This window comes from Lissotriton vulgaris, chromosome 7 (genome assembly GCF_964263255.1).
Source record: "Lissotriton vulgaris chromosome 7, aLisVul1.2, whole genome shotgun sequence".
Classification (NCBI taxonomy): Eukaryota; Metazoa; Chordata; class Amphibia; order Caudata; family Salamandridae; genus Lissotriton; species Lissotriton vulgaris.
In genome coordinates this window covers 1,373,129,712-1,373,155,120 of record NC_141695.1, presented here as the reverse complement: position 1 = coordinate 1,373,155,120, position 25,409 = coordinate 1,373,129,712, and positions in this window count along the sequence as shown.

Below are 25,409 nucleotides of genomic sequence, written 5' to 3'. Positions count from 1 at the left end.
CCTTATTTGGGGCAGAGAACTCTTCACAGAAAAAGATAAGTGAGACTGAGGAGTAAACTCTGCATGTAGTACTTTTAGAACATTTGTAGGAATATTGCAGTACTATATAATGAACTACAAGATGCAGTTTGCGAATCGGTCCCAATGTTTTATAGCCTGTGGGGGTGATGAAGTGGATTAAGCTTGTGAAAGAGGTTTCAATGTAGTAGAGCAGCTAGCAGCAAATAGGCCGCTCCAGGGCCGTCTAAAAACTTTGAGCCCAAAAAACCTGAAATACGCACTAGAAGTGTGGAACAACAAAGCAGCTGGTGGGACGAAGCAACTGGGTGGGGGATAAAATATAATTAAATCTGGGGTGAGAGGAGGGGAAAAGCAGCACACAATGGAGAGAGCAACATGGAGTGCATGGAGAAGGGAAACACAGAGAGAGAGCAGTGCCCGCGAGAGATAGCAAGGTTGGGTGGGGAAAAGTATACGAGAGAGCAGCTCATGAGGGAGAGAGAATACACAGGGATAGAGGGTTTTCGAGGAGGGAAGCAGCACATGAGGGGGGAAAGAGCTAGAAAACACATGGATTCTCATAGGGTGCTGAAAGAAAGTAGTTCCCTAAATGTGAGCAGCGAAAGGATATACATCATCCAAACAAAAGTATGTTAAAGAGACTATGCTTCAGGTAAAGGATAAACCATTGAGGGAAGGTAAGCCACTGAATAAGAAGCAAGCAAATTATAGTAATAATAAAGATAACTTATGGTAATCAGTGAGTGGGCTCTAGACCCACTGCTTTTTTTGGTAAGCCCATAAAATGTCTTAGGCTGTATGGTAGGTGAGGCTTAAAAAATGGTGTGGTAAATAATGTGACTGGCTTGCGAAAGGATGACTCACTGGGCACTGCTGTTGGTAGAAAAATAAAGCGATTGCATGTGCTTTTTTTCTCTTAGTAGATGATTACCCTATTTTAATTGACTCATTTTAATATCATCTACTAAAAATTTATGTACTTCCAAATGAATTGTGTTTATTTAATTAGGGAGTAAGCACACTTCACCTTATCAATAGCGAGTGTTTTATGACCCTAAGCAGGATGATACTTTAATCCGGTCAGGCTGGGAGGGAGTAACAGCAATGACTTGCAGGTAACTACAAACCGCAGCAGAGCTAGTTTACTTAGATTGGAGCCTGGGATCTGCAAGTGCACACAGACCAAATCATGTTACACCTCAACATCAGCTGGCTAGTGCTTCCAAGTGTGCTCCACTGGTGATGGGTTCGAAGAAAATTCATGCACGTCATTTAGGGGCCTCGATTGCTCCTTATAACCCCAACTGCTGCCTTTGTGACCCCTGGTCTCACATGGTCTCCCAGGTGACATAAGCAGTGTCAAAAACAGAAAGTAAATTGTGCCATGATGAGCACTGTTTACTTTATGCAGCTCCCAGTGCAACATTTCACTTTCTGGGGCATATTTACAATAAAGTGGTGAAGTGTTTTGTTAAACCAAGAAGGCTAACGACACTTTAGAAATGCAGGGCTGCATAAAAGATCATTTGAGGGGCACACATTCTTCGTTCGACCGGACTTTTGCCTCACTACGGTCGAGCGGAGAGGGAGACTGCGCCAATTGATTACCCCCTTCCAGACTGCAGGCTGTGAGGCTTTCCTGCTTTTTCCCGCACAACTCAAAGTCTTACATAAGGGAAGAGGTAGGATGTTTTTTTCAGAAATTAAGGCCCAAGATTTTCTTACCAAAATTACAAATTCAAGAGCAGGAAAGTGACTTGGGAATCTCCTGGAAAGCGGGACCACTGGAAAGAACTTAGATATGTTGCACTGGAAGGGACTGATATTTGTGGTATCTTGTCATTAATATATACTTAGAGGCATACAAATTTGGGTAGAGGACTCTAACTGTTCTCTGGTTTTTTGCCTAGTAGGACACTATATTGGGTGTGTGGGTGGAGGATTGTGTTAGGCATATGTTGGTTAGGGCTTGTTGGGCAGCGGGGTATCTGGAGGGGGGGCAGGCGCTGACGGTGAAGGAGTCGCAGCGGCCATATCTAGGTCATGTTTGACCTAGCTGGCTGTATAAGTGGTTGGGGGGTGGGCGTGGGGGGTGGGTATGGGGGGGAACACGAGTTGAGGGTATGCAAGCAGTCAGCATCGCAAGGGGCACCTGGTGAGGGAAGACTTTGTGAGGGAGAGTATAGGTGGACTCAAAAGAATTGTAGCTGGTTCGCTAATGTGATTCAGGATGTAACTGGTAAGATGAAAAGCCAAATGAATTGCAAAAAAGATAGTGTAAATAGGATCAGTGGCAATGGTGTTCAGAATTTTGGAATATGACCCTACGGTTTTTGACAGTAAATATTTGTGGTCTTAATGACCAGGCCAAGAGGAACAAGGTAGCAATTTGGCTAAAACCCCTACATGTGGATTTTGTGTGTATTCAGGAAATGCATATTGAGGGCTGTAGAGCATGTGTATTAGAACAGCTTGGCTATAAGCTATTGGTTCATACAATGCAGGGTTCACAAACTCGGGGTGGCAATTTTAACTCGGAGGAATGATGTTATGGTGCTTAGAAAATCTGCTGATCAATGGGGGTGTTGGGTTTTGGCTGAATGCTCATTAAACCACTCAAAATTCACGCTTGGTTTGGTATATGGATCCACATGTGATGATGCAAAGATATTAGAAGAATTCGATTTTAATTGGGCAACATGGCTTGTCCCGATAATCATCAGTGGGGACTTTAATGTTAATGGTTTGGGGGTACGCTGGGACAACCCGCTTAGTAAATACACAGGGAAAAAAGGAAGGTGGGTTACGCCTTGTCCATCTTAGTCTGTAATAATGGACTAGTTGATATATGGTCCTACCTGAAACCGTTGGAAGGAGGTAGTACAGTTTTTTTATGCACCACACAAGGCTGTTTCCCGCCTGGATAACATTTTTGTGTCTAATCAGTGCATCTCCCAGGTATGGATTGAGAAATACCCCCGAACTATCTCAGATCACAATCCATTAGTGCTGAGTGTCAATTTTACAATGCTGGACAGAAGGAATGTTGGGTGGACCTTTGAACGGAGGCTATTATAGGACCCCGATTATATCTTATATATGAAAGGGTGGATTAGGGAGTTTTGGGAGCATAATCGAGGATCTTCTAGTGTTGGAATTGTCTGGGATACGCTCAAGGCTGCTGTGAGAGGTGAGACAATGAGCTACAGTTTACGCCAACAGACACTGGAGCGTTTAAAGGATGCCGAAATAAGGCAGGAACTGGTTAAGCTTGAGGAAGCACTGGGGATGGCGATCATCTGGGGTGATGCACTTGATGAACTATTGGTGAAGTTAGCTATGAAAAAGGCAGAAGCAGGGGATCACTATGCCAATAAAGCCGCTGAGATCTATATGGCTAAAAAAAGAACAGAGTTATGAATTTAATGAGTGGGTGGGGCATATCTTGGCTGTTAGAACCAGGCAAAAATTCTCAGCGGGTGAGGTTTCTGTAATTTTTTATGGTAACAGGAGGGTTATTACAGAGGCTGCAGGTATTCGGGAGGTCTTTAGGCTTTTTTATCATCAGTTGTATTCTGGCGGGGCAGGGGTGGGGTTGGAGGCTATTCGTGAGTACTTAGATGAAATTCCAAACCAGAAGGTAGATCGCAAAGACAGGGAAGAATTGGAGATGCCATTCTCTCAAGATGAAATAATGGGCGCTTTGCAAGATTTGCCTTCGGGTAAAGCTGTTGGCCCCGATTAAATCCCGCTTGAATTTTATAAAATATTTAAGGATGACGTAGGCTCAGATTTAATAGAGGTGATGACACTGGCGCAAAAAGGGGGGCCTGCTTGGAATCATGGGCAGGAGCGGGTGTTGTGATCTTTTTGAAAAAAGATAAACCAGCTTTTACATTTTTGAGAAGGAATAAATAGTGTATGTGTGATTAATTAAATATATTTGAACCTTTCACAATCATGTCACCTGTGTTACCTCAGATTAGGAAGCATGCTGAGTTTCTTTGCTGTTGGTTTGTGTCTTGCTTTTTGATAATGCTTGGTAGGAATGTTGCAAGAGAGAGGAAATGTATTTTGTAAAATAGTAAGGTTTCAATAGTGAAATGTAATGCTTGTACATAGGACCTGCGCTCTGTTTTTTAAATGTTATTTAAGAAACGATTTTGGGGCAAATCAATGGCTTTCATATTTTTGAGAAGGAATAAATTGTGTCTGCGTGATTAAATAAATATATTTGAACCTTTCACAATCATGTCACCTGTGTTACCTTAGATTAGGAAGCACACTGAGGGCCTTATTTATGAAGGCCTTGCGCCGCCGGTGAGTCACTTTTAACATGGGAAAAAGTGACGCACCGGTGGCCCAAGGCCTTCATAAATAAGGCCCTGAGTTTCTTTGCTGTTGGTTTGTGTCTTGCTTTTTGATAATGCTTGCTATCAACATTTGCAAGATAGAGGATTTGTATTTTGTGAAATAGTGAGGTTTCAGTAGTGAAATTGAATGCTTGTACATAGGTCCTGCGCTGTGTTTCTAAAATGTTATTAAAAAAACGAGTTTAGGGGCAAATCAATGGCTTTTACATTTTTGAGTAAGAATAAATAGTATCTGCATGATTAAATAAATATATTTGAACCTTTCACAATGATGTCACCTATGTTAGCTCAGATTGAGAAGCACACTGAGCTTCTTTGCTGTTGGTTTGTGTCATGTTTTTTGATAATGCTTGGTAGGAATGTTTGCAAGAGAGAGGAAATGTATTTTGTAAAATAGTGAGTTTTTAGTACTGAAATGGAATGCTTGTACATAGGACCTGCGCTCTGTTTTTAAAATGTTATTTAAAAAACGATTTTGGGGTAAATGAATGGCTTTTACATTTTTGAGAAGGAATAAATAGTGTCTGAAAGATTAAATAAATATACCCTTAGACAAGCCTTATCTAATCTGGGCCCCTCGGACAGGCCTCAATATATTGGGTATAATTGATGGTAACAGGGTGCAGATGAGATGAGGGGTGTCCAGGGGTGTATATGAACTGAGGTCTATTCAGGGTTGCAGATGAGGTGAGGATTGTTCAGGAGTGCAGAGGAGGTGATGCTTGTGTTGAAGAGTGTACTGCAATAGAGGTCTGTCCAGGGGTATAAAGGAGGTGAGGGCTGTGTCTAAGAGTGCAGTGGGGGATAGGCTTCATGAAGTCCAGTCCAGTGCAGTCTTAGACACCGGCTTCACCACCTATGCTCCCCAGGACAGGCCTCACCTCATGTGCACAATCTGTTTACTAATCTGAGGAAACATAGGTGATATGATTGTGAAATGTGCTTTTTTTTAATCATGTAGATACTATCTAATCCTTGTCAATAATGTAATACCAATTCATGTGCCAGAAATATTTTTTAGAATAACATTTAAAAAACAGAGATAAGGTCATATGTATAAGCATTATAGTGTTTATATTGTTTACTTATTGGCATTGCTTTGTTGTTTGGTAATAGTGGTCTATAATGTGTTTTTTTTTGTTTACCACAGATTCAAATCAAGATTTCAATAGTAAGGAAATATGCCCTCAAGGCAGAGGAGAAGGAAAGATGCTAAGCAGAAAAAAACAAAAACAGCAACGGAATTAAAGCAGTCTCCTACAACAAATACTACAAAAAACGCGAAAAAAGCTCCTGGTAAGACAACAAAGTCTTTTTTTCGGAACATATGTAGATAAAAAAAAATGATAATATACATGTGAATTTACAGAAGGAGAGAGCAAATTTGAAGAGAAAGGACAGGCCCCCTAAAAATGTAACTACTGCAGCAGGAGACAATAATATGTATAGGAATAGAAGGCAAAATCAATTTAGGGACATTCGTAAATGAATGTTTTGCAATAGGGTAGTTTTAAATTTGTTAAAAAACATTAAGAAAGGTAAACAGAGAGCTGCTTTTTATAAGAAAAAGAAAAATGTAGAGAAGATTGTTGATCAAGCTTTTGAAGTTAAGAAAAAATTATTTATTTTAGTAATTATTAGAATTAGGACACTTAACAAGACAATTGATGTTTTCAAATCAAACAGTAGATGCAAAAGAGTAATTAATCGAACACATTTTTGTAAAGTTTTTTCTGGAGAATGGATGCATAGTTCAAGTTGTGAGCCATTTTTTAATGAGGAGAGTTACTTCCAGGAAAATGATTTGGTGCATGCAGTTGACACCAGCGGTCGAGCATATGAGGTGAAAGACGGTTGTCCGATTGAAAAAGAGAAACTTGTGTCTAGAGATGCAGAAGAGGTATTAACTGATGAAGTTTTAGGAAGACGTACTAAGGGTCCAGTGTACACTTGGAAGTGTAGTAGTATTTGTAGTGTGCGACAGGATTCAATCGATGTGCTTCGTAATTTCTTACGTACATATAGTAAGAAAAGTCTAAAACAGAAAATGAAGATGTTGCAAGACTTAGATCCTTGCAGAGTGAGAGAAAACACAGGTTTGCATGGACATTCACTGGCTTGTCTTTCAAGAAAAGTATGTCAGAGTGTTTTTCATCATTTTAGGATGTTAGCAGTGCATCATAACAAAATGAGGAAATTATTGAGAAGGTTGTATTATGCAAAAAGTCCAGCACTTAAGCTTAAACAGTTAAACAGTGCTCTTTTGCATGGAACTGAATTATTTGTGAAGAAATTGAGATTTGTTATTTTTGTGAAAAAGAGGACAGTGTAGAAATTGACACAGTAATAGATGGTAATGTGGAAGACAATGTACAGATTTCAAGTACAGAAAAGTTTGACCAGGAAATTAGCAAGTTTCAGTTGAAATCAAGTGAAAGGCCTAATTTTACTTGTGTGTGTTGTCGACGGACTCATTATAAGATTCAGACTAGGTTAGTTGATTTATATGCAAAAAGTGAAATGGAAAATAATAGTGAATGGAGGAATTTTGCAACTTATTTGTTGGTGGAGAATTCTTTTGATTTGAGTTTTGATCAGCGTATTTGTAAATATTGTTATAATAAATTAAATGAAAACAGAATGCCTGCTAGAGCTGTTTATAATGATCTTGAGTTGGTAGACATTCCTGCTGAATTGATGGATTTAAATACCTATGAATCTATTTTGATTCAATGTGTCCATCCTTTTCAGGATATTGTTCGCATGGAGCCTAAGACAGGGAAATTGCCTCTTTCAGATTTACAGAGAGGATTAAAGGGAAGAGTTGTTTATTTGCCTCTAGATTTCAAGAAGAATATTGATATAATTGGTGTAGAAAAAGTGGAAGAGGAACCTTTAGGTATTCTAGTTAATGGGGTTCCGACAAAGAGTAAGAAAATCTGGCAAGATTTAGTGGATGTTAGGAAAGTCAAAAAGGCAACGTTGTATTTGGTCAAAAACAATGAGTACTACAAACATGTATGTGTTGGAGTAGAGGAAATAACTGCAGAAGAAGACAGTGATTGTTCAGCCGGCCAAATTGAAAAAGTTGATTTGTCTATAGGTGAAGAAATATATGAACATTATACTGTTCATCCTTTGCATTCCAAAGAAGTAATGGGGAATGCAATTGACTTGTTTCAAATGAAAGCAGCAAAAGGAAGTCCCATTAGTGTATGGGAAGAAAGTTTGGAAGCTTGTTGTTTTCCACAGTTATTTCCAACAGGTCGAGGTGGATGATATGACGATTGATCAGTTCAAATTCCTGCAGCTGAATACCGGACTTTAAGATTATATGCTGAAGATCCAGGGTTTCGTCAATGCATTCCGTATTTATTTCATCTACTGTATGAAAGTGACTTGTCTGGGCTTTCTTATGCAGTGAACCATATACTGAAAAGTGGAGCACATCTGCAAAATGTTTCGGCGAGGGACTTTATGGAGAAGGTCAATCTGCAAAACAGTATTTTGGAATCTCAGCTAATCAATCTCATGGCATGTCAGCGCAGTACAAACGAGTATTGGTTCCGTCGTCATGGGGAATTGAAATGTATGCTAAGAAACTTAGGAATTCCTACATGGTTCCTCACTCTTAGTTGTGCTGAGTATGCATGGGACGATTTACTTCAATTTCTACGAGAGGCAAATGGAAACATACAAAATATAGAATTCAAAACACCTGGAGAACTGTGTTCTTTAGATCCAGTGAATGTATGCAGATATTTCAATCATAGATTTGAAGCTATGATGTCTTTTATTACCAACAAAAAAAATCCTTCCTTTGGAGAGGTTTTGGATTTCTTTTGGAGGAAGGAGTATCAAGCGAGAGGTGCTTCTCACATACATATGTTGTTATGGATTAAAGATGCACCCAAATTTGGAACTGATTCGGATGACACAGTGATGAGTTTCATTGAAGAGTATTCAACTTGTCCTGTTCCGAAAACTACTGAAGAAAACAATTTAAGGCAACAAGTTTTACGCTTTCAATCCCATCGTTGTGGAAAGTACTGTTGTCGAAAATTTAGAAACAAGGACAAGTTCTACACAAAATGTCGTTTCACGTTTCCACGACCAGTGATTTCTAAAGAAAGAGTAAATAATTTGATGTCTTCTCTGCGACATACTGTGACGAGGAAATCACCAAAAAATACATACAATTTAAAAAGAAACGAAGAGTCCAAGTATATTAACGACTACAACCCAGTGATTTTGTCCATGTGGAATGCTAACATGGATATTCAGTTCGTTGTTGACAACTCTATTGCTGTGGCTCGATATGTGACGTCTTACATCACAAAAAAAGAAAAGACAGAACTGAAGGAAATGTGGGAGGACATTTCACGTGAAAAGAGTATAAGTAAAAAATTATACAGTTTCAGTCTGAAGATGTTGTCGCATCGAGAAATTGGAGCATATGAATGTTCTGATCGGTTATCATCAGCAAGTCTCTATGCCAAATCTAGAACAATCATTTGGGTGAGTCTAGGTCTTGCTGCAACACGAAACCGAGTTTTGAAATCTGTACAAGAAATTGAGTATTTGGCGGAGAAAGAACCAAACAGTACAGATATTTTGAAGACAAACATGTTGGATACATACTATCCAAATAGAAGTACTCACCTTGAGAATACTTGTTTGTATGAAGTTCTGCAAAACTATAGTTATAAGAGGAACATCACAGAAGATATGAATAATGGAAAATATGCTGTCATTGGAAATGAAGGATGTCTAGTGAAGCAGAGAAAAGGCCATTTGATTAATCATCGAAAATTGAGTTGTGAATCTCCAGACAAAAGAGACTTTTACTATTTAGCTCTTTTGCAGCTCTTTAAGCCATGGCGCACAGAAGAGGAACTACTTGGAGATTTTCTCTGTTATGAAGATTCTTTTAATGCAACCAAGGATACCATAGAATGTTCTGTTTTTCCAAATTATCTGCAAATGTTGAACGAAGAAATAGAGCAAGAAGCCACAATTGTTGAAGAGATTGCTAGAGACAGTTCTCAAGACAGTCAGAGTTCTACTTCATTGAGTCAGGATCCACTAGGACAGAGGTCTTCAAACTTTTTGATGCCGAGACCCCCTTGTAAAACCTTTTTAGGGGTAAGGACCCCCTTCCGACAAAAGTTTCTAGAAACTGGTACTCCTCATCATCATCTTTTGACAACCATAAATGTGCCTGTTAGACCTCATCACATCCATCCATCATTCATCCACCCACACTTTCACACATCCATCCATCCTTTCATCCTTCCATCGATACATCCATCCTTTACCCATCCACCCTACCGTCCATCCACTCATCATTCATCCACCTACGTTTTCACACATCCATCCATCATTCATCAATGCAACCTTTTATCCATCCATACATCCATCCACCCTTTCCTCCTCCCATACTCCCATCCATACTATCCTTCATCCATCCACCCTTTCATCCATCCACCTACCCTTTCATTCATCCATCCACCCATCATTCATCCCCCCACCTTTTCACACATCCATCCATGCAACCATTTATCCATCCATACATCCATCCATTCATTCTTCATCCGTCCACCCCTTTCATCCTTCCAACCACCATTTCATGCATCTATCCTTCATCCGTCCACCCTTTCATCCTTACATTCATACATCTATCCTTCATCCATCTATCCTTCACCCATCCACCCTTTCATCCTTACATCCATACATCCATCCTTCATCCACCCACCTTTTCACACATCCATTCATCATTCATCCATGCAACCTTTTATCCATCATACATCCATCCACCCTTTCATCCTCCCATCCATACATCTATCCATCATCCTTCCATCCACCCTTTCTTCCATCCACCCACCCACCCTTTCATCCATCCATCCACCCATCATTCATCCCCCACCTTTTCACACATCCATCCATGCATCATTCATCCATGCAACCTTTTATCCATCCATACATCCATCCACCCTTTCATCCATCCATCCACCCCATCATTCATCCCCCCACCTTTTCACACATCCATCCATGCATCATTCATTAATGCAACCTTTTATCCATCCATACATCCATCCTTCACCCGTCCACCCTTTCATCCATCCATCCACCCATCATTCATCCCCCACCTTTTCACACATCCATCATTCATCCATGCAACCTTTTTTCCATCCATACATCCATCCACCCTTCCATCCATCCATCCTTCATCAGTCCACCCTTTCATCCATTCATCCACCCCTTCATCCATCCATTCATCCTTCATCCCCCACTCTTTCATCCTTACATCCATACATCTATCCTTCATCCATCTATCCTTCACCCATCCACCCTTTCATCCTTCCATCCATACATCCATCCTTCATCCATCCACCCTTTCATCCATCCATTCACCCATCATTCATCCACCCATCTTTTCATTCATCCATGCAACCTTTTATCCATCCATACATCCTTCATCCATCTACCCTTTCATCCTTCCATCCACCCTTTCATCCATCCATCCTTTCATCCATCCATCCACCCTTTCATCCATCCATCCATTCATCATTCATCCACCCTTTCATCCATCCATCCATTCATCATTCATCCACCCACCTTTTCACACATTCATCCATCCTTCATCCTTACATCCATCCATCCACCCATTATTCATCCACCCACCATTTCTGTGCCTCTCTCCTGGGGGCAGGGGGGGGTCAGTATCTCTCTGCATCTTCTTCCTTCTTTCCAGATCATGGGAGGGCATCTCTGTGCCTCCCTGCTGGGGCAGGGACGTGTCACGGGAGCCACAGCTCCAGGCGCACAATATCCATTGGCCTCAAAGGGCTACACTACAGCCTGCTCCCCCAGCCCCCCTCGGTCCCCCCGCACCACCCCACTTCCCATCCTTCCCCAGCTGGAAACGGCTTCTGGGACACACACACACACAGCCACACCCACCTCTTACTTGTTAAGGAGGCTTTGATGTTTTTCACACCTTGGTGTGAATTAGGCTTCCACCATGAGCACTGATCAGCCCAAGCCAGGAACTGCACTCTGGCATAATCTGCGACCCCCTTCCAAGCACTTCACGACCCCCCTGGGGGTCGCGCCCAACAGATTGAAGGTCTCTGCACTAGGAGGACCAATTATCCAAAATGAAGCTGCTACTGCCATGGATGAGGTGGAAAGAGCTATGGAACAAGCTCAAGAGGATGTAGTTAACTTAGAAGATTTGGTAAAGCAACTAAACGTTGAGCAGAAAAAGATATATGATGAAGTCACAGAACAGATTGAACATGGATTTAGACATGAGAAAAAAGAGTGCTCATGTACCTCATTTAAGCCTGTCCGACTGTACGTAAGTGGAGAAGCGGGAACAGGAAAAAGTTTTCTGATTAAAGCAATTGCAACTTATCTATAGAAAGGACTGAATGACCACTGTCTTGTGTTGTTACCGCTCCAACTGGACTGGCAGCACATAACATTAAAGGGATTACTCTATATCGTTTACTGATGCTGCCAGTTGAGCATGATAATAAATTGCATTACAACAAGCTATCTGGAGATGCGTGTTCTGAAGTTTACAGAGTCCTGAAGAAAATGAAACTTCTTATCTTTGATGAAGTAAGCATGGTCTCAAATCTAATGCTTGCTTTTGTGCATTTGAGGATGCAAGAAATTCTTAGAACAGAGTATGATGTGTTATTTGGAGGAAAACACATTATTGTTTTTGGAGATCTACTGCAGTTGACTCCAGTAAAAGGACAACCAGTGTTTAAAATGCTCACGCATGAAGATACCAGGAAGTCCCTTGGAAGCATTGGAAACCTTAATATATGGTTACATTTCAAATATGCAGAACTGCTTCAAAATATGCAAAAGGCAAAGGATGAAGATTATAAAAAAATTCTACAAGATGTAAGAAACGGAAAAGTAAGTGAGCATGGCAAAGAAGCTTTAAATGCACAATTAATTTCAAATTTGTATCCAAATGAAAACATTCTTCCAGAGAATATTTTTAAGAAAATTACTGAAAACACATCTGGGATATGTTTGATGCCAACTCTGCAAGAATGTTCCATCTTCAACAACAAAATGTTAAAGTTAGAAAATGAGGAGATTGTGAAACTGGAAGCTATAGATAAAATAGAGCATATGGGAGCAACAATTGTTTTGTCAGAAAATTTGAAATCAAAATTGGATTCATTAGAGAAGAGTATATCTAAAACTGCTGGTTTTGAAAAGACTCTGAATGTGTGTTTAAATTGTCGTATCATTTTGAGAAGGAATTTAAATGTTGAAAGAGGTCTGGTAAATGGAGCAATGGGTCATGTTGTTGATTTTGTGAATTATAGAAATAGGGATGGAATTGAATTTTTAAAAATTAAATTTGATGGCATTGAGCAAGTACAAGAAATCAGTCGTTGTTCTGCTAGAGTTTTGCTTGTAAAAGACTTATATGTTCGCCGAAAACAGTTTCCTGTTTGTTTGGCATATGCGGTGACAATTCATAAATCTCAAGGTTTAAGTGTAGATAGTACTTTGGTGAACATTGAAAGTTCTGTGTTTAAAGAGGGTATGGCATATGTGGCATTATCACGAGTCAGAACTTTATCAGGATTGTACTTGATTAAGTGTGATGAGACAAAGATTTGTGCGGATCTAGATTGTGTTAAAGAATACAATAGGTTAAGAAGAGAGTATGCTCCACATTTGCCTCAATATCCTCTGTTTGAAAAACGTGTGGTAGGCCGAAAAAGAAAAAATGAGAATAATTGCAGTGAGGTAGTAGCAAAAAGACAAAAAGTAGATGAAAATGTAATTGAAAACAGAAAGAAAAAGGATTCTGATGAAGATGTTGTTGGATTTCAGTTTGAAAACAGTTCTGATGTCAACTGCTATGCTAATAAAGTTGTTAATGTTGTTTTTTTTCTTCAAACTTTACAAGAACAGATTGTTGAAAATCGGGATCAAAGATTGTGCGGTTTATTGAATTCTGTGTTTGAGAAATGTAGCAGTGATAGAGCAAAAATAGAAAGTGTTTCAGAAATTAGAAATCTTTTAGATATATGTTCGGGTCAAGAAAAATTTTCACAGAATATTCAGCAGGATTGTCAGGAATTCTAAATGTATATGTTTGGTGTATTGGAAGATGAAGGTGTAGATGTAGAAAATCTTTTTAGCCTTTCTTATCAATGGCAACATGACTGCGACAATTGTAGTTTATCAAGTACTACTAGAATAGACACTGAAAAATTTATATATTTGACTTTACCCGACTGCAAATCAGTGTCATTTAATAATCTAGTTAAAGCAGCTGATCATAATATGGTGTGTACCCAATGTTAGTGTACAATGCTGTCCACATTATTTATACAAACTTATGGTCAGTATGTCATTTTAATGTTCCAACGATGTAGACCTGATGGAACTAAATTGACAACTTCTATTAAAAATGTTGTGGCTTCTCAGTTATCAATTTCAGGAAGAACCTTTACAACTGTAGCTATTATTTATCATGACGGTCCTTCGACAACATGAGGGCATTATACATGCTACTTAAAATGTCAAAAAGGTTGGAGTTACTGCAATGATACTCATTTGACTTTCAAACAATGTTTGCCTTTTGACTTAAAAAATTCTTACCTAGTGTTTTTAGAACCAAAATTTAAGTAAAGGTATTTGTCCTATGAAGACGGGAGTAGTTAATAAAAGTTAGTCTACTGTTTAAAATTATATTGTGAGTAAAACTGATCAACAGAATATAAAAAATCCAGTTCTCATATAGGTACTATAAGTGGATCTCATAGTAAGTGATATCAGTATTATAGGAAATGTTTAACATGAGTGATCCAAAGATGGGAATATGAATTTTTAAACATTGTGAAAATGTTGTATGAGCTTTTATTTCAGAACATCGGGTAAACAGTAATTTCAGAATTAGATTTGAGTACTTTGAAAACATACAGATATATCTGACACTATTTGGCCGTAAGGAAAGGTGAAGGAATGAGCTAAGAGTTATGACTTAACACAAGGAGGAAATGAAAACATTGAGATATATTTCAGATGTTCGTAGAGCTTTTTTTTATAGAAAGCCGATGAAATGGAAGTTTTAGAGAACAGCAGAGTATTTTCCTTCGAAAAGGACCTTCAGTATCTACTATTTGGCCTCGAGGAAAAGTGAGTGAATCAAAGATTAGTGTACATATATGATTTGTAAGTTTATATGGGTTTTTTTAAACACAATCTTTTAGATTGTGTTTTTTTTCCCCGCTGTTATATGATGAAGAGTTTGAACTCACTGTTTTTAGTGAAATTCAATATATTCTGAGAGCAGCAAAAATAAACTATCTAACATGTTGCATAAGTTATTCCATAGTTTGCATTGTGTAATTTATATTGTATCCCCATTGTGTCACACGCACTTTCCTTTTTCCACCCTTTTTCAGCTCTCTTTACTCACTCACACTGCCTTTCTCTTACTCTGTTCCTTTACTCCACTTCTTCCACAACCTCTCAATTCCATTTCAACTGTCTGCATCCCCTTTCTCCCTTGCACCACTTTTCAGCTTTCATTCTCTCTTCTTTACTTCCTTTTTCCATCTTTTCCTCCTTGGCTCTTTTACTAATTCCTCTTTACTCACTCACCTCTTTTGTCGCACTCTGTCAGTATAACTCACCCATTCTCCCTCACTTATCTTTCTTTGCTTCTTTCAGTGTCCTTCTCTTTACTTTCTTCACCGAATCACATTGTCTCTGTACCACTGCTTTAGTCCTCTTGCCCTTTCTTTCCTTCTTTTGCTCCCTTACTCATTTTTCTTTCCTCACTCATTGTACTCCACTTCAGTCAGTCCTTCCCTTAGTCCCTCTATATACTTAATTCCTCACTCCTTTTCCTTCAATCCTTCTATATTATCTTCACTCCCTTCATCCCTTCATTCTGTGACTCCCCTTCACTCACTCTCAGTCATCTTCCATTCCTCTTTCTTGTACATGGATCCTAAATCAGACTCCTTACCCTCTCACTCATTCTCCTTTTACTTACTCTTCTTTCCTGATTTAGTTTTGCTAACTCACATTCTTTTAGTATCTTACTTACCTTCAGTTCATTTTTCTCTTCTACTCTTCCTCTCTGTCACTGAATTTATCTGCCTCACTCTTAGTAATTTGCTCTCCTTCTATTTCTTTTTCTTCTTTTTGTCCTTCTACATTACTTTATTTTCCTTTCTGTATTCTTCACTCTTGCTTTATTTCTTAGTACACTTTTATGATTTTTTACCTCTAGACCTGTCTCTTCTATTTTAAAATATATATTTTACTAATTATAACTTAGTTTTTTTCTTCTCTCTTTCACAGATACAAAGTGTAGTAAAATATGTAATTAAGTTTACATTAATTATATGGTAAGTGTGACTAAAAAGATGTAGTTTGTCATCACCCTTTGCCTTTAACCTCACTACTTTTCTCTCACCATACCTCACCCCTATTTCTTTACTCTGCTTCCCTCACTTATTCTTATCCTCCATGTTTACTTCTCTTTTGCATACTTTTCTACCACATTCAACTTCTTTCAGTTCCCTTTGCTCACCCACAATCCCTCACTTACCTTTTTTTTCTGGTTCACTTAGTCCCTTTTGTCACTCCTTCTTTTACTCTCTCTGTTCTTTCTCTCTGTCACTCCCCATGTCTTACCCTTATTCACTTTTATCCACCCTTTCACCCCTCTTTACTTACACTCACTGCTCTTTTCTTTCCCTCCCTCACCGCTGTTCCTTTTCTCTGTTTCCATCACTATCCGTCATTCCCCATCCTTTACACTCCTTCCTTTTACTTTCATCACCCATTCATATTCTCCCAGAACCTCTGCTTTAGTCTTCTTCCTCTTTCTTCTCTTCTTTCGCTCCCTTATTCATTTTCCTTTTCTCAGTTACTTCCTCTTACACCTTTTCTCTGTCTTACTATCTATTACACAGTCCCTTTGGGTTCCTCCCTCTAGCTCTCTTTCTCTTTACACCACGCTCTCTGTCCCCTTTCCTCATGCTCACTCCTTCATTACTTTTTTTTTCTTTTTTTTGGGGTGCGCTAACGGGACGCGCCCCGGTACGCGCACCGGGGCGCGCCGAAATACTGCGCTTACCAGTGCGCTCACCGGTACGCACACCGGGAGCGCTCCAGGGTAAAAAAATAAAAAATACAATATAGGATTCATTTTTAAAAAAATTACCTTTCTTAGCTATAGGCATTTGCTATTAAAAAACCTTAGAAATTCACTAAAACACATAGGTTTGAAGCCCTATATATAGTTAGAAATAAGCATTTAAAAAACCTATGAAATTCACTGAAAAAACCATAGGTTTCACACCAGTTATAGTTAGGAATTAGCATTTAAAAAACCTATGAAATTCACTGAAAAAACCATAGGTTTCACACCAGTTATAGTTAGGAATTAGCATTCAAAAAACCTAGTAAATTCACTGAAAAAACCATAAGTTTCACACCAGTTATAGTTAGTTGCAAATTTTACTGACATAAAACCAGTGAAATTCCACGTTATAGTTAGTTGGACTCATTATAACTTGCGGGCCTGCAATGCACTGCTGATGACGTCACATATTACATCACTCATGACATGGTCAGTGACAGCACTGATGACATCACTGATGACACCATCCTTTCTGACAGAGTGACAGACCTCCTTTCAGTGTAATGTAACCCTTGAAACACATATTCAAAAATAGAAACTAAAATTTTCAAAAAAAGGGAGATACCCATACCAGTTACAACAACCAATTCAGTAATTCCACCATCTATATACAACATCCACTCATTCACCAACAGTTCTATATAGTCACTCATACATATATTCACTCATCATATGTAGTGAAACACCTATACATCCTGTTACACACCGACAGTCATCCAAAAGTTAGTCACACACATACTCACACATGCAAATAAACTATTGAACATCCATTTATTTGCATATACAACTATACACACACTACCACCTTATTTCTAAGGAAACTTACACATACTTACTCTCTTAAACAATCACTTATAGAAACACATACTTATTTAAACAGGAACTCTTTCCATCTCTCACTCTCACATATACTCACTTATATACATCAATACTCACATATACTAGATTAAAACATATGTAGTTACTGATAAAGACACTAGTGAGGCAGGCATTCACTCACTAACACACACATATACACACTCATCCACCCATACAGTCCTGCACATATGCTGTCTTCAAAACACATACAAACCGTGAGTCAGTCTTTGATGCATCTATGTGCTAAGTAACACCCCCACCAAACCATACAGACACTCATACTGATACTAAAAAAAACATCTAATAGCCATATACACACACATGTAGCTAGTCACCAACCCATGCAACACTGATACATATATTTAAATATTTAAACATTATTCGCTAATATATGTATTCACTATGATTCACTTAATAAGCCAGTTATCCAATCAATTTTTTTTTTAAAAAACATCCATTAAGACACTTATTTAAACATTTATTCTTCCATCGACCTTTACATATACATATATAAAACATATTTATTTTTCAGAAAGACACACATTCACTGGATGGTGTCATCAGTGATGTCATGAGTGATGTCACTGACCATGTCATGAGTGATGTAATATGTGACGTCATCAGCAGTGCATTGCAGGCGCGCAAGTTATAGTGAGTCCAACTAACTATAACGTGGAATTTCACTGGTTTTATGTCAGTAAAATTTGCAACTAACTATAACTGGTGTGAAACCTATGGTTTTTTCAGTGAATTTACTAGGTTTTTTTAAATGCTAATTCCTAACTATAACTGGTGTGAAACCTATGGTTTTTTTAAGTGAATATATATATATATATATAATATATATATAATTTACATATATATATATATTACCTACTGGCGGTCGCCAGTAGGTAGTTATAGTTAGGATCTACTTTCCATAGGAAATCCGCAACATTCTACTGGGAATAACTTTGGCGCCGGTGGACGAATCTTCGCGAATTTCTCAAAGTTCGTGGCCCGCTCCGCTCCTTCCCCGAAAATGTAGGGGGGATTCGTCAAGCGGGGGCTGAGATAAAAGGGGGTCCCAAAACATGTTTTCCCTATGTTAATTTCCATAGGGCGGTCAAACTCACTTTTAGCCCGAACGGCTGAATGGATTTCCACCAAACTTGGCAAAATTGTATGGACTGGGACCCCGATGTGCCTTTGCTATATCTCAAGATATATGCTCCAGTGGTTTTTACGAAAATTAACTTTGAAAAAATATATATTGGGCTACATTGGGCTATATATATGTTAGAGCCCAAATGTAGCCCAATGTAGCCCAATGTAGCCCAATGTAGCCCAAAGATGGCCACCAGAGACAAAAAAAACAAATGTAGCCCAAATATCAGCCAGATGTAGCCCAACAATTTGCTATTAAAAAACCTATGAAATTCACTGAAAAAACCATAGGTTTCACACACATTATAGTTAGGAATTAGCATTTAAAAACCCTTTGAAATTCACTGAAAAGACCATAGGTTTCACACTAGTTATAGTTAGGAATTAGCATTTAAAAAACCTATTAAATTCACTGAAAAAAATCACAGGTTTCACACCAGTTATAGTTAGCTGGAAATTTTACTGACATAAAACCATTGAAATTCCCACGTTATAGTTAGTTGGACTCACTATAACTTGCGCACCTGCAATGCACTGCTGATGACGTCACATATTACATCACTCATGACATGGTCAGTGATATCACTCATGGCATCACTGATGACACCATCCTTGTGACAGAGTGACAGACCTCTTTTCAGTGTAATGTAAGCCTTGAAACACATATTCAATATTAGAAACTAAAATTTTCAAAAAATAGAGATACCATACCAGTTTCAACAACCAATTCAGTAATACCACCATCTATATACACATCCACTCATTCACCAACAGTTCTATATAGTCACTCATACATATATTCACTCATCATATGTAGTGAAACACCTATACATCCTGTTACACACCACAGTCATCGAAAAGTTACTCACACACATAATCACACATGCAAATAAACTATTGATCATCCATTTATTTGCATATACAGCTATACACACACTACCACCTTACTTCTAAGGAAACTTACACATACTTACTCTCTTAAACAATCACTTATAGAAACACATGCTTATTTAAACAGGAACTCTTACAATCTCTCACTCTCACATATACTCACTTATATACATCAATACTCACATATACTAGATTAAAACATATGTAGTTACTCATTAAGACACTAGTGGAGACAGTCATTCACTCACTAACACACACATATTCACATTCATCCACCCATACAGTCCTGCACATATTCTGTCTTCAAAACACATACAAACAGTGAGTCAGTCATTGATGCATCTATGTGCTAAGTAATACCCCCACCAAACCATACAGACACTCATACTGATACTAAAAAATATAAAACAACAAAATAGAATAAAAAAAACAGTGACACCATCCTTGTGACCGAGTGACAGACCTCCTTTCAGTGTAATGTAACCCTTGAAACACATATTCAAAAATAGAAACTAAAATATAAAACATATTGATTTTTCAGAAAGACACACATTCCCTGGATGGTGTCATCAGTGATGTCAAGAGTGATGTCACTGACCATGTCATGAGTGATGTAATATGTGACGTCATCAGCAGTGCATTGCAGGCGTGCAAGTTATAGTGAGTCCAACTAACTATAACGTGGGAATTTCAATGGTTTTATGTCAGTAAAATTTCCAGCTAACTATAACTGGTGTGAAACCTATGATTTTTTCAGTGAATATATATATATTGGGGGGGTGGCAGAACATGTCACAGAGTACATTGACTATTTTTTGCAAAATTTGGTTAAAGATTTACCTACTTATGTTAAGGACACCAGTGATTTTATTGCCAAAATTAACAACATTCCATGGAGTAGTGATATGTTAATGATCACTTTGGATATCGAGTCGCTCTATACGAGCATAGAACATACATCTGGACTAAGAGCACTCGATTTCTTTCTTGGCAAAAGACCCATTAACTGCTACTGCCACAACAAAGTACTAATGGAATTAACCACTTGGTGTCTTAATAATAATTTCTTTTTATTTGGGAAGGATATTTTTGTACAGAAGCGTGGAGTTGCTATGGGGGCCTGTTTTTCCCCCAGCTATGCGTGTTTACACGTAGGCTGGTGGGAGGAACAGGTCCTCAAACAGCAACATGCGATTACTTTTGATGAACATGTTTTATTGTGGATACGTTATATAGATGATGTTTTTGTTTTATGGCGGGGAGATCTTGCCAGTGCTGACAACTTTGTAACTAGTCTAAACACCAACTCAGAAAATCTAAGATTCACTAAAGCCATCAGTGACTGTGAGGCTGAGTTTTTGGATGTAAAAATCTTTATACACAATGGACACCTAGCAACGAAACTGCATAGAAAAAGCACTGCTGGCAACAGCATTTTGCATGCCAGCAGTGCTCATCCTAGACATGTAGTGGATAACATCCCACTAGGCGAGTTACTCAGGATCAAACGAATATGCAGTACAGAAATTGATCTTGAAATCTGCACTAAGGAAGCCTTGGAGAGATTCAGACAAAGGGGCTACCGTGAGTCTACTCTTAGGGTTGCATTGCAGAAAGCTAACAGCAGAACTCGGGAATCCTTGCTAGATCAGACGCCTAATATCAGTCTTGATAGAGTCCCACATGACAACACTGAAGCACCCAGACTCATAACGGCCTACAGTAGGCAAGCGAGACAAGTAAGATCTATTATGTCACAAAGGTGGCCAGTCCTATTAACTGATCAGGTATTGAAGCCCAGATTGCCTGATGGTCCCATTGTGACCTTTCGGGGGGGCCCCTCCCTGAGATCGCATATATGCCATGATTTTCCTGAACTTAGGAAGAAGGGAGAGTGGATGAAATCTTGTTATGGTTTCAAACGCTGTACCTCGTGCAGGGCGTGCAAATTTGGTAAATCAACTACTCAGTATTACACACCTTTTAGTTCTGACCCAATTAACATCAGGGGTCAGTTTACTTGCAAAACTGAGTTTGCCATATATGTCCTGACATGCACATGTGGACTCAGGTATGTCGGCAGTACACGACAACCTGTGCATGTCAGGATCCTCCAGCATCTGCGGGCCATCGTGAAAAATGATCCAGAATATCCGGTGGCCAGGCATTTTAAGAGCAATCATAACAATGATTTACAATGCCTATCTTACTTTGTCATCGCCTCTATAGACAAACCTGTGAGGGGTGGGGACAGAGATAGGATGCTTAGGAGACTTGAGTCCCAGTTCATTTTGGAACTAGATAGTAGATTTCCAAACGGGCTCAACAACACAGAAGATTTGTACGTTTTCCTGTAAGTCTATGTTGCTCATTTTTTCTGATTACTGTAAATAATATTCGCTAGTACTGTCCTGTGTTTTTTGGCATTTCCTTTGTATACAGAATTTCACACATACACTGTAGTATATATTTTTTTATTTTTCCTTATCACATATTGCTTCATGGTTGCAACCATATAGCTTTTTCCTTCTCTATTTTTTTGGGGTACACTTTTTTATTTTCATTTGGACATAGCCACATGGGACTATTTGTCTATCTCTGTTTTCCTTACCTAAATTGCATTAACATTGTTAGTGATTTTTTCACTATTGGTCCATGTTTTGGTTCAAAATTATTGTTGGCCTTTTTTATTTCTGGCATTCAATATCTTTGTTGCCTTGTTACATGATAGGATATATAAAACCCATAAATATTGGATTTTATCCGATTGTTTATATTTCTGCATTATTTTGCACAATATTGCACTTCGTCACTTTATGAGGTTTATATAAACAACATGATTTGCACATTGCATTTGCACTTTATTAGGATATTTACTATAAAGTTTGCACATGATTGCGTAATTTGCACAATGTATGGGTTTTATCTAAAAAGATTGTATTGTCTTTTTAAATGAATTGTAACATAATGCGCCTTTTTGCTTGATTTTGTTTGTATTTTAAACAAATTTACTATATGCGTCATTATATTTGTCGCATTTATTGGCCATCAAGATGCACTTTATTTTTAACATGGACCTTAGCAATTTTTCTTGTGGATTTTAACCCTATGAATGTTGTTGCAGTAAATTGCAATTGATAATACTATTTGTTTGGAAAACAGACTGTTTCAGTGCTCAAAATGGAGTATGTCCTCTTTTTCCATGATCACATGGTGTAGTGTTTGTAAAAAGAAAAAAACGTTGATTGAAACAAAAAAAAACCAAACAAAAAAAAAAACTGTGAAGCACTGGGTATTTAACTGTGTATGCCACATTAACTGACTGTCTGTGAGCAAGGGCGGATGCCCGAAACGCGTCAGATTTTGTTGGACTTGGTCTTTTATTAAATCCTGTGCCTTCATTTACATTTGGATTCGTGTGGTTTCTCTCTGGGGTCGATGTATGCGGAGCCTTGGAATTACCGCTGTTGCTGCATATATATATATATATATATATATATATATATATATATATATATATATATATATATATATATATATATATATATATATATATATATATATATATATAAGAAAGAGTTGCCCCTAGGTGGGAATGCACTTACATGTAGGAATTAATACCTCCGTTGTGGGTCAGCATATGGCACCAGTACGATCAGCAGCACCAACAACCACTCCTGCAACATCCATTGACATCCAGGTGCCCCGGATCTCCACGGACACAGCCAAACAACAAAACCCTGGGAGCACAGCAAAGCAGCCCAATCTGGCTTTGGCAGGAAATACCAGCCCTGCCAACAATTAAGGACAGGAGCTGTCAATGCGTGCAATGCCAGACAATGTCCGTGCGGGGAGGGTAAGGAGTGTTGTGAGGGTGCGTGGTGGGAGGACACGTCCCACAGCTGGTGTCGGCGATCAAGCTGACCCCGACTTAGAACGCATTTTTGATGTCTATTGCGAATGCACCGGAGACTTTGGCCAGGTTGTCGGGATCCTCAGGGACATGAAACATCAGCGAGCTGCACATTTTTACTGGATGGAGAACCATATGGACCCTGTGGACCAACACATGGACCTATGGACCAACACATGGACCGCATGGAGTCCAACTGGTCGAAAATAGACAATCTCACTGAGGTGCTTAGGGACATACTCACATGCCTATGCCAGGTAAGCACCAACATTACCCCACCTCCCCGTGTGCACTCCACATCTGTTGCCTCAACATCGGCAACTGCAACAGGGAGGGATGAGGAGTCTGGCCTAGAGTCCCCTCCACCGCCGGAGCCTGATACTGAGGGTCCCACTCCACCAAAAAAGAGGAGGGGCCGTCCAAGGAAGGATGGCAAGTGAGAGACTGATGGACATACATCCCCCCCAGGAGCTAAAGAAATGCTCTGGATATCCTCCATTGTGTGCAAATCATTCACTTTGTTGACAGTTCCTGGACTATGCCACGTCGGATGGAGCATCATAAGTTGGAATAAAGGCCAAATTGACAGCGGAGTTTGCTCAAACGATTTTTCATCTATCAACACTTTCAACTCCTCTATGAACTGTGGATTTCTAATTTGGGAATGCACTCACCTTTAATTGTTAGATTGTTTTTCACATGCACATTAATACATTCATATTCACACAATCCCTGCATCATCTGTGAACTATACACTGTACCCACTTTCTAAATCATGATCAGTATCACCTGGCACTGTCTCACAATGAGGTGCATGATTTCTGTGGTAGGGATTCTTCTCATACAGAAGTATGCTCAATAAAATAGGCCGTTGGTGAAGGATGGTTGGACATTTGTTGCACATCAGAACACACAATCCAAAGACCCACTACTGCCAGTGTGTCAGTAGCTCAAAAAAACATACAGAAGATACACAATGATTCTACCACCCAGTACCCAGTACTATCAACATCACTGAGTCAAGGTAGCAATGCACTCATTCACGCTCACTCACCCATGCTGTCCACAAAATTATGATTCAGTGTGTGTGTAAAGTACAATAATTTACGTTTGACAAAGAACTATCTCTGTCTGTTGTCCTACAAAGCAGTATACGAACTCACACCAGCAGAATACATGATTTGCAAGCAATATACATTTTCATAATTAAAGTGAATACTAAAGGTGAAATGTGATCACATCATCAGTGTGCAAATCTTCCATCTGTGTAGATGATTCCCCTGTGTGTCAGTGTAATGCAAGTATTCCACTTATGTGTTAGAAAGTGTAGCATTTCATGGCTAAACTATACGTGCTGACTAGATCTTCCATTACAAAGAATCTTGTTTTTCAAACCTTGTGGCGCAGAGCTTCAACAATACCAAATTGGTATCATGTGGACTCCAAGGCACTTTGAACAACAAGCATAGAAAGAATGTGCACTAAAATGTAAGACACAAACCTAATATGTAAGCTTGGCACGGTTAATTTAGCATAGTCCAGCATGACCCTAAGGATCAGCTAACTATTCATCCCCCGACTTGTGAAGATATGTCACATGACACATACCAGGAATAGACATGCAAGGTCACCACAACACACATAGCACATGCAACATTTTAACATTGCACACACTGTTGTCAAATTAAACCATTTAACCACACAAAGACCATTGGTAAATTAAATGAACACCATGGCAGAAAAACATGATATAAAAGGTTGTAGCATATTTTTGCAACAGACAAGTCAAACATCAATGTGTGTAACTGGTTTATTACACAGGCAGAAGCTCTGCTCAACACAAAAGAAAACTGATTACAGATTCAAGTATCCAAATAAAAAAAATAAAAGACTAATCTGACCAAAAAGATTGTCTGTCAGAGAGTACTGGTCCAAACTGAAAAACCATCATGGAGCAGCGTTGTGTGTACCCACACAACAGCCAAAGGAGCCTGTT